The sequence below is a fragment of the Dipteris shenzhenensis genome, chromosome 14 (assembly GCF_047967505.1).
Source record: "Dipteris shenzhenensis isolate YYH24624 ecotype China chromosome 14, Dip_SZ_1.0, whole genome shotgun sequence".
NCBI classification, from domain to species: Eukaryota; Viridiplantae; Streptophyta; class Polypodiopsida; order Gleicheniales; family Dipteridaceae; genus Dipteris; species Dipteris shenzhenensis.
Window position 1 is genome coordinate 26,686,039 of NC_141609.1, and position 10,599 is coordinate 26,696,637.

The window sequence follows — 10,599 nt, forward strand, 5'->3', positions numbered from 1 at the left end:
CGGGGAGCCTAGACAGAGGATGGGTGTGAGAAAGGAGCTCGCTCCTCTATCACAGACTGCAGGAGTTGGTTCCAGGTTCGGTTTTTCCTTGTTCTTTCTTGCTTTGCAGCTTTTTGCAGTGCATGCATGTTGTGTGCAGTCCTTTCAGGACTCGAACATGTTCTAGGAAGCACCCAAAGGCAAGGGTGATCCTGTGGAAGGCCTAAGGATAGTGTGGATGCATGTGATAGCCTTGAGGCTGCCTTGAGCTTAGTTTGCCAGTGGTTTGGATGCCTGAATGGCTCTAAGTTGTGTCAGATTAGAAGTGAATGCCTGAGTATGCCTTGCCAGTGGGAATTCTAGTGGTGCACTGGGATTAGATGCCTTGAAGACAAGTAGAGGATTTGCAGAGAGGAACAGTGCAGGGTTGAACCCTTGTTGTAAAGCATTTCCATTCAGAAGCATTAAATAAATACCGTAAGAGGCACCAAGGCATTTGGGGCCAGTGGGTGCACTGTGTACTATTTTCATTGAGCAGGGGCATTCTAGCCTCACCTTTGTTGTTGTTAAAGCTTGTTTCTAAGTTGTGCTAAGTGATTGAAGTGATTGAAGTTTGCATTGTGGCTATTTATGAAGTTTATGACTGTGTAGAAGATCACTGCCCTTTTGTTTATCGAAGGCCGGTTTCAGTGGTTCCTTTGTCGGGATCGTCACTGTCTTCCTACAGAGGTGAGCCCTAGTAGTGCTGGGTGAAGGACACCTTCAGTGCAATTGTTGCTATAGCCATCAATCTTAGCAAGCATGTCACACCGTGAGAGGTCATTGACCATTTCAGAGCAGGAGGGGTAGGACGAAGACAAAGCATCAGAGAGCTTTGAAGAGGAGCACAATACCAGCAGGACAGTGGGGCTCATCTAGTCTCTTATGAGCATGCCACGGAGGACTCACAGGATGAGGTAGATGAGGCAGAGGAGCTTGATCCCAATGCACTTTTTCAGCTACGAATGCAAAGTGTAGTGGGAGCCCTGTTGTTGTTGCAACATGATGTCACAGAGATTATGCAAGCTCCTTCCCCTATGGTTGCTTCCCCTGGAAGCAAAAAGTCATCTCAAAAGAAACATATGAAGCATAAGAAGACTCCTAGGCATGTTTCTTTCGGTAGACAGCCGTTAGAGATGCCCTCGATCACCCCTGTAGTGGGTAATGCCAATAACTTTCATTCAGTCAATCAGGGATAGCAACCCCTTCCTCAGCCCACGATGCATTCAGGATATTTCGGACGGGGATCAATTTTTTAGGCAATGGTGGCACCATCCGCAGAGACACCCGGAATGCCAAGTAGCTTTATGGGCAGCACGCAGTCGGGAATGCAGAATTTCCAACAACCTATGATGGGTGGAATGCCCCCCTACAAATGCCAATATGATGTACTCAAACATTGGGATGCAGCCTGGAATGCAGACAGGAATGCCTGGGACAATGGGCAATACTTGGAATATGCCATAGATGCAGGGAGTGGGACCTGGAATGCCAAACCCCACCATGGGTACGGTTGGAATGGCTTAGAATGCGGGAGCAGTGATGCCCCCATGGTTATACAGCCCCTCGTTTATGACAATCTCACCCCTAAAGGCAAATTGAAAGATTACAAGGAGGGAGGGGCAACTGTCAAGTTTGAGACTTTCAATGGGATGCAGGACAGATTGAAGGCTTTGACATTTGTGCAACAGTTTGATGCTGCCTACTGAGGTGGACACTTCACAGAATCCTCCAAAGTCCGAAAGGCAGCCACCTTTTTGAAGGGCAATGCGCTCCAATGGTGGACCAACCTCCTCTTGCAAGGTAGAGCACCTACCACTTGGGTCGAATTCAAGCAGGTCTTCTCAACAGCACGGCTCACTACCACTTTTGAGGTGGATAACATGACCGCCTGGTATAGGTTGGATGCTGCAAATTGCAAAAATTTGGAGGACTACAATAAGAAGTTTTGGGAAGCCCTACTGCCAGTGAATTCTTACAGACATGTACCGTTGTCCGAGCAAATTGATATTGTTGCAGGTTGCCAAAGGAGATTCGAGACTACTTCACGAAGACAAGGGTTTCCAATATGTCTCAGTTGGATGAGAAGGCCACTACAACTTATGCACAAATGCAAGGGAAAGTTTCTGGGTTCAAAGGAAGCTCACAGGAGACATCAAGGTCAAAGGGCAGCAAGACGGAATCCCCTAAGAAGTTCAGAAAGTTTTTGCAGCCCATGAAGGCAAAGTTTGTTGGAGGACAGAGGCGAGTACCGACCTGCATGTTTGATGAGGAAAAGCAAATTCTCTATGATGCCAACAAGTGTTATATTTGCAAGGAGGAAGGCCACGGGGCTTTTGAATGCCCACATAAGAAGCGGAAGTTCCCTCCTTCTGAGCAGGGTGAGCACAAGGAGGAAAAGAGGACTGATCAGAAGAATAAAAAGCCCAAGTCCACTGTTGGTCTTTTACCATACTTGATTGGGGTTGTTCAAAATATAGATGCTACAGAGTTATGCTGGACATGGGGCAAGATAAGAGACCAGACAGCTCTGATGTTTTTTGATCTGGGAGCCAAGGCCAATTTCATCTCCTCAGAGCTGGCTGGAAAGTTAGGAATAAGGGCAGAAGAGATGGGTCCTCCGTGTGATGCAGATATGGCTTGTCCGGGACTCAGCCAATCAGTTACTCCTGTGATAGGCAAGCTGCGGATGCATATTCAGAGCTACATGGATACATAAGAGTTCTATATTATGCCGTTGAATGGTTGTGATGTGTTACTGGGGATACCTTGGCACTTTCATGTACAATTACTCACCGTGGCAAGACCCACATTCTGGATGCTAAATTGAAGGGAGAATCCATCCCTGTTGTATCTGCTTCTGCCATTGGCAACGTAATGAAAAAGCATCTTTCAGCATACTTAGTGTTTGCATATGAAAAGAAGTCAGTAGAAGAAGAGTCTCATTTTTCTAAGCTGGAAAAACAGTGGACAGATTTTCTTTTTCAGTTTTTCACCTTACTGCTCACCCGTGCTCTTGGTCAAGAAGAAGGATGGATCCTGGCAGATGTGCAGTGACTATAGAGCCCTCAATAAGATTACCATTAAGAACATATTCCCTGAATAGATGATATTTTGGATAGGTTACAAGGGTCTGACCACATTTGGTCTGTACGAATTTCTTGTCATGCCATTTGGGTTAACTAATGCACATGCCACCTTCAATAGAATGATGGACAGGATTTTTAGAGAGCATCGAGCCTTTGTTGGCACTTTCTTCGATGAGATCATCGTGTTCTCTTAGGATGAGACTAAACATAGGAAGCATCTGGCAATTGTTCTTGAGGAGCTATGGAAGCATAAGCTGCTTGTCAATGCCAAGAAAAGTGAATTCTTCATGCATGAGATCCATTTTCTCGGGCACATTGTTTCTAAGGATGGAGTTAGGATCGGGCAGCCAATAAGCATCGCCACGAGTTGCTCTTGAAAGAGGGCGATTGGGTGCTGTTGCTTTATCAAAAAGCACAACTCAGGAAGATGAAAGGAAAGACAAAAGTGTACACAAAGTTGAAGATGCAGTATTATGGTCCTTTTTAGATTTTTGAACGCATTAATGATGTAGCTTATAGGCTGAAGCTACCTGCCAGTTAGACCATACACAATGCCTTTCATGTGAGTTTATTGAAGCCTTTCCAGGGTGATGTGCATTGAAGCCTTTCCAGGGTGATGTGCCTACTGACCTGCTGCATGAGGATCAGCCCGAGGTGGAAGAGTTGGATGAAATCTTGGTTTCGAAACAGATTTTGGCACATATGGAAAGAAAAGTGAAAGGTAGAGTTTCCCGTCGCTACCTGGTGAAGGTTAGGAATTATCCTGCATTGGATGCGAGGTGGATGGAGGGGCAGACTCACCTCAGATTTTGCAGCTCTACCTCGATGCGTTTTAGCTTGCGCCAACTATGGTACACGCTCCTACAGGTTCAGCAGAGCAGAGATCTGGAGCATTGCCTGGTGCTCAAGAGGAGGATAGCACCTCACCTTCCTTGATTCAGATTGCTTGTATATCTGGAGATCACTTGGTGGCACCGATTGTCTCACATTTGGTTGAGAGAGCTTTCTTTCATGCTATTTGAGAACGAAAGGTTATCTTTGACATTTGAAAGAGAAAGAGAATCATCCTATCTATCCTATCTGGAACATAGATAGAGTTTTGTGACCATTGTGTATCCATAAGGAGGCTGCTAGCCAGAATGAAGCTCCAACACTCAGCTTCAAGGGCGGCTTGGACCTCTCCATCAAAGAGGGAGACTCAGACACGACCAACGCCACTCAGAGGCGACTTCAACAAGCCAACAAGACTGCAGCTGCTGCAATGCTACAAGCCCACAACCTAGGCAACCGGAAGGAGGCAGCTCCAACAGAAGGCCATCGACATCAACAGCCAGCCCTGCAAGCTCCAAGGTGACCCCAACAGAGCGGCTTGCCAGACGATCATCTACCCAAGATGCTGCTTGCTGATAGTATTTCTACCGTGAGGTCTCCATGATGGGTGTTTGCGACACTCGACATAGAGGATGCATTGATGTATGGATGGACTCTCGAGCTCTCCTAGCCCATATTATCATTGCAGGTTGTATCTTACATATACGATGTATATTCTGGTATGGGCTATTTCTGCCTATTTGTACTTTTTCAGCAGCAACCTAGGTAGTTTGTTGTTTTAAGAGGAGGGTATGTCACGAGGACGTGAAATGTGATGTAAAGTATCTTTGTAACTCAACCTATGCTTAACCCAAGGTTAACCATGGTTAAGTGTTGTAATGGTTTTGTCACGAGGACGTGAAAAGTGATGTAAAGTATCTTTGTAACTCAACCTACGCTTAACCCAGGGTTAACCATGGTTAAGTGTTGTAATGGTTTGGTCATGAGGGACTGGCTAGAGGAAGTGCACACTTCCTAGAAGTTCCTAAGGGCAAAGTCTAGGTGCACCACCAGGTCCTAGGGGCAAGGCAAAGGCTTTAAAAGAGGGGTCTAAAAGTTGGGCCCAAGGACAACCAATGTTGTCCTTGGTATGGGGGTTAGGACTTTAATGAAGGGGCAAATGGCACGGAGGAGGTGCCATTTGTCAAGCACGTGTATGCATGCCCTTCCCCCACCTTCCATCTCTCTCCCCTCGCTCTCCTAGAGGTGTAGGACGTTTTCAGTTGTCCTTGTGCAGTTTTTGGGCTGTTTGAGCTGTTTCAAGCTTGTTTTTAGTTGTTTAAACACTGTTTTGACTATTCCAAGGCTAGTACACACTTCTAGGAAGTGCCAGGACTCATTTTTGAACTTTTGGAAAATTTTCATACGGATGTCCGTATCGCTGTACGGAATTCATATGGACGTGTTCAGCTGCCTCCAGCAGGTGCGTGGGGTTGTCTTTTGCTGTGCTGGACCTTTGTGCACATGTTTTTGGCTACATGGTGGCTTCTGGAGCTGTTTTGGACCAGTGCAGGCTGCAGGAGGAACTTTCCCTGTCGCTTTTGGCACCTTTTCTTAGGAGGACTCAGGCACAAATCCCGAGGCAATCATTTCGAGGCAGATCTGTGAACCATCTTTCCTCTACAGCTCTTTCTTGTTCACCCTCCACTCTCTACCTTCTTTCTCTCTTCTCCTGATTGCTGGAAGACACCTGAACCCTGCGAGGAGCTTGGACAGAGGATAGGTGCGAGGAAGGAGCTCGCCCCTCTGCCACAGACAGCGGGAGTTGGTTCCAGGTTTGGTTTTTCCTTGTTCTTTCTTACTTTGCAGCTTTTTGTGGTGCATGCGTGTTGTGTGCAGTCCTTTCAGGACTCCAACAGGTTCTAGTAAGCACCCAAAGGCCAGGGTGATCCTGTGGAAGGCCTAAGGACAGTGTGGATGCATGTGATACCTTGAGGCTGGCCTTGAGCTCAGTTTGCCAGTGGCGTTGGATGCATGAATGCCTCTAAGTTGTGTCAGATCAGAAGTGAATGCCTGAGTATGCCTTGCCAGTGGGAATTCTAGTGGTGTGCCTTGAAGACAAGTAGAGGATTTGCAGAGAGGAACAGTGCAAGGTTGAACCCTTGTTGTGTGTACCAATTTCATTCCTAAAGAAATAAATAAATACCGGAAGGGGCACCAAGTGTTTGGGGCCAGTGAGGTGTCTTGTACTTGGTTTCATTGAGCAGGGGCACTCTAGCCTCCATCCAATTATTTTTGAAGTTGTTTCTAAGGGGTATTGTTTAACGTTAAGTGGTTGGAAATGATGCAATGTGGCTGTGAGTAATGAAAATGCAATGCAAGTTCTAGTCTATTGCCCTTTAGGAAACTGACGGCCGGTTTCAGTGGTTCCGTTGCCAAGACCTCACCATCTTCCTACAGAGGTGAGCCCTGGGAGTGTTGGGTGAAGACAGCCCCATTGCATTTTTGTTACAGCCCTCCCATCAACAATCATGTCGCACCGCGAACGATCGCTGCCTACCTCCGAGCAGGAAACAGACAGCTTTGATGAGGAGCACAATACCAGTGAGGGGAAAGAAGAGCAAAATGATGAGGGACACCATGTTTCTCTCGAGCATGCCACTGAGAATTCATAGGATGAGGAGGATGAGACAGAAGAGCTTGATCCCAATGCCCTTTTTCAGATACAAATGCAAAGTGCAGTGGGAGCCCTGTCATAGCTGCAACAGACTTTCTTGGAGATTATGCAAGCTTATCCTGGTGGTAATGCTCCCCCTGCAAGCAAAAAGACAGCTGAGAAGAAGCAGACAAAGCATAAGAAGACGCAGAGGCATGTATCTTTCAATCGACAGCCACCCGAGATGCCCACAGTTACCCCTGTAGCACGTAATGTCGATATTTTTCATTCAGTTAATCAAGGACAGCAAGTCCTTCCTCAGCCCATGAAGCATCCAGGATATTTTGGCGGAGGATCAGTTTTTCGGTCAATGGTGGGACAGCCCACCGCAGGGCTTAGTATGCCTGGTACATACTTGGGTAGTTTCCAGCCAGGAATGCAGAATTCGCAGCAGCATATGGAGGGTGGACTGCCCCTTGCAAATGCCAATATGATGTATGAAAACATAGGGATGCAGCCCGGTATGCAGACAGGGATGCCAGGAATGATAAGCAACACTTGGAGTGTGCCACAGATGCAAGGAATGGGATCCGGAATGGTCAACCCCACCATGGGCACAGGTGATATGGTACAGAATATGGGATCCACGATGCCTCCACCATATTTACAACCCCCAATTTATGATAATCTTACTCCCAAAGGTAAGCTGAAAGATTATAAGGAGGGAGGGGCAGCTGTGAAGTTTGAAACCTTCAATGGGATGAAGGATAGATTGAAGGCTCTGACATTTGTGCAACAGTTTGATGCTGCTTATTCCGGTGGTCATTTCACAAAGTCTTCCAAGGTATGAAAGGCAGCCACCTTTTTGAAGGGTAACATGTGATTATTGCACCAATTTAAAGGAACTTTCCCTGTTGCTTTTGGCACCATTTCTTAGGAGGACTTAGGCACAGATCCCGAGGCAATCATTTCGAGGCAAATCTGTGAACCATCTTTCCTCTACAACTCTTTCTTGTTCACCCTCCACTCTCTACCTTCATTTCTCTCTTCTTCTGATTGCTGGAAGACACCTGCACCCTACAGGGAGCTTGGACAGAGGATAGGTGCAAGGAAGGAGCTCGCCCCTCTGCCACAGACAGTGGGAGTTGGTTCCAGGTTCAGTTTTTCCTTGTTCTTTCTTGCTTTGCAGCTTTTTGCGGTGCATGTGTGTTGTGTGCAGTCCTTTCAAGACTCCAACAGATTCTAGTAAGCACCCAAAGGCCAGGGTGATCTTGTGGAAGGCCTAAGGACAGTGTGGATGCATGTGATAGCCTTGAGGCTGCCTTGAGCTCAGTTTGCCAGTGTGCCTCTAAGTTGTGTCAAATCAGAAGTGAATGCCTGAGTATGCCTTGCTAGTGGGAATTCTAGTGGTGTACTGGGATTAGATGCCTTGAAGACAAGTAGAGGATTTGCAGAGAGGAACAGGCAAGTTGAACCCTTGTTGTATGTACCAATTTCATTCCTAAAGAAATAAATAATACCGGAAGGGGCGCCAAGTGTTTGGGGCCAGTGTGGTGTCTTGTACTTGGTTTCATTGAGCAGGGGCACTCTAGCCTCCATCCAGTTATTTTTGAAGTTGTTTCTAAGTGGTATTGTTTAATGTTAAGTGGTTGGAAATGATGCAATGTGGCTGTGAGTAATGAAAATGCAATGCAAGTTTTAGTCTGCTGCCCTTTAGGAAACAGAAGGCCGGTTACAAGTTTGGCCGTGAGGGACTGGCTAGAGGAAGTGCACACTTCCTAGAAGTTCCTAAGGGCAAAGTCTAGGTGCACCACTAGGTCCTAGGGGCAAGGCAAAGGCTTTAAAAGAGGGGTCTAAAAGTTGGGCCCAAGGACAACCAATGTTGTCCTTGGTATGGGGGTTAGGACTTTAATGAAGGGGCAAATGGCAAGGAGGAGATGCCATTTGTCATGCATGTGTATGCATGCCCTTCCCCCACCTTCCATCTCTCTCCCCTCACTCTCACAGAGGTGTTGGACGTTTTTAGTTGTTCTTGTGCAGTTTTTGAGCTGTTTGAGTTGTTTCAAGCCTGTTTTAAGCCGTTTTAAGCCGTTTTAACTTTGTTTTGACTGTTCCAAGGCTAGTACGCACTTCCAAGAAGTGCCAGAAGTCATTTTTGAACTTTTTGAAAATTTTTGTACGGCTGGACGGAATCCGTACAGACGTGTTCAGTTGCCTCTAGCAGGTGCTCGGGGTTGTCTTTTGCTGTGCTGGACCTTTGTGCACATGTTTTTGGCTATGTGGTGGCTTCTGGAGCTGTTTTGGACCAGTGCAGGCCACGGGAGGAACTTTCCTTGCTGCTTTTGGCACCCTCTCTTAGGACTTAGGCACAGATCCCGAGGCAATCATTTCGGGGCAGATCTGTGAACCATCTTTCCTCTACAGCTCTTTCTTGTTCACCCTCTGCTCTCTACCTTCATTTCTCTCTTCTCCTGATTGCTGGAAGACACTTGCACCTTGCGGGGAGCCTGGACAGAGGATAGGTGCGAGGAAGGAGCTTCCCTCTGCCACAGACAGCAGGAGTTGGTGTTGGAAAGGTCACCTCCCCATCTGTAAGCCCCCAAATGAGGAGAGCGTGGGGGAGGGAGACCTAGGGCAGGATGTGCCCAAGAGAGAAGAAAGAGAAAGGGGCTGCCACATGGACAGCATCATGGCTGTCATGTGGGCAGCAAGCCAGGGTTCATACCAGGAGGAACACAAGTGACCTGGAGCCTGGAATGATACCTTTGGGCTGCTGGTGTCTGCAGCAGATGTACATGCTAACAGCACAATTGTACGGGAAAGTACAGAGGGCTGGGAGCAAGGTATGGAGTAGATTCAGATGGCCAAATAGCTGGAACAAAGGCGCAATGCAGGCACATCAGAAGCGCAGGTGTATGGGCAGGTTATGGAGCTGGTACATGGCAAAAAACAAGACTAGAACCAGACCAAACAGAGGCAAAGAGGACCTGGCCAATGGTGCAGTGCCATGTGGCAGGTCGGCCCTAATTGGCCTAGTTTTGTGTACTAGGGCAGGGAACTGCTGGGTTGGCCAGTGGACCCCACTTGGGTCAGGATTTTGACCAACAAAGTCGGCCAGCAAGGGGGGTTCAGTCGGTGGTAATTGGAGGGCCTTGTGCCCTATAAAAGGAGGTCCTTGAGGCCTCACTTCTCATCCAGCAGCTAGCAATCGAGGAGGCAGAAAGGAGCAGCAGGAAGCCACCCTCTAGGCCTATATCCAAGACGTGAGAGGGTGCTTGAAGGGCTGCAGACTTAGCCAGGAAGGGCTGGATCTTGGCTGTCTTCTAGGGCAAGGGTGATCCTGTGGAAGCCCTAAGGACAGTGTGGATGCATGTGATAGCCTTGAGGCTACCTTGAGCTCAGTTTGCCAGTGGTTTGGATGGCCGAATGCCTCTAAGTTGTGTCAGATCAGAAGTGAATGCCTGAGTATGAGTGGGATTAGATGCCTTGAAGACAAGTAGAGGATTTGCAGAGAGGAACAGTGCAGGGTTGAACCCTAGTTGTAAAGCATTTCCATTCAGAAGCATTAAATAAATACCGTAAGGGGCGCCAAGGCATTTGGGGCCAGTGGGTGCACTGTGTACTATTTTCATTGAGCAGGGGCATTCTAGCCTCACCTTTGTTGTTGTTGAAGCTTGTTTCTAAGTTGTGCTAAGTGATTGAAGTGACTGAAGCTTGCATTGTGGTGGTTTATGACTGAGTAGAAGAAGATCACTGCCCTTTTGTTTATGAAGGCCAGTTTTAGTGATCCTTGTTCACATACATGATTATTGAAAACATTTGTGCATGCATATCACTCCCATTGATGAATTTCCTGTCCAACTCAAGCTTTCGATGCATTAACAGATTAATGCAGCGCCTTGAGTTATGGCCACACCAATCACCCCTGTGCATCTTGAGTGTGCTCATAGCAATTATAAGAGGCAGTATAACATTCTGGACCCTTGGTTGCCCTCTGACATGTGGAATTAAGTGTGCCGATGCATT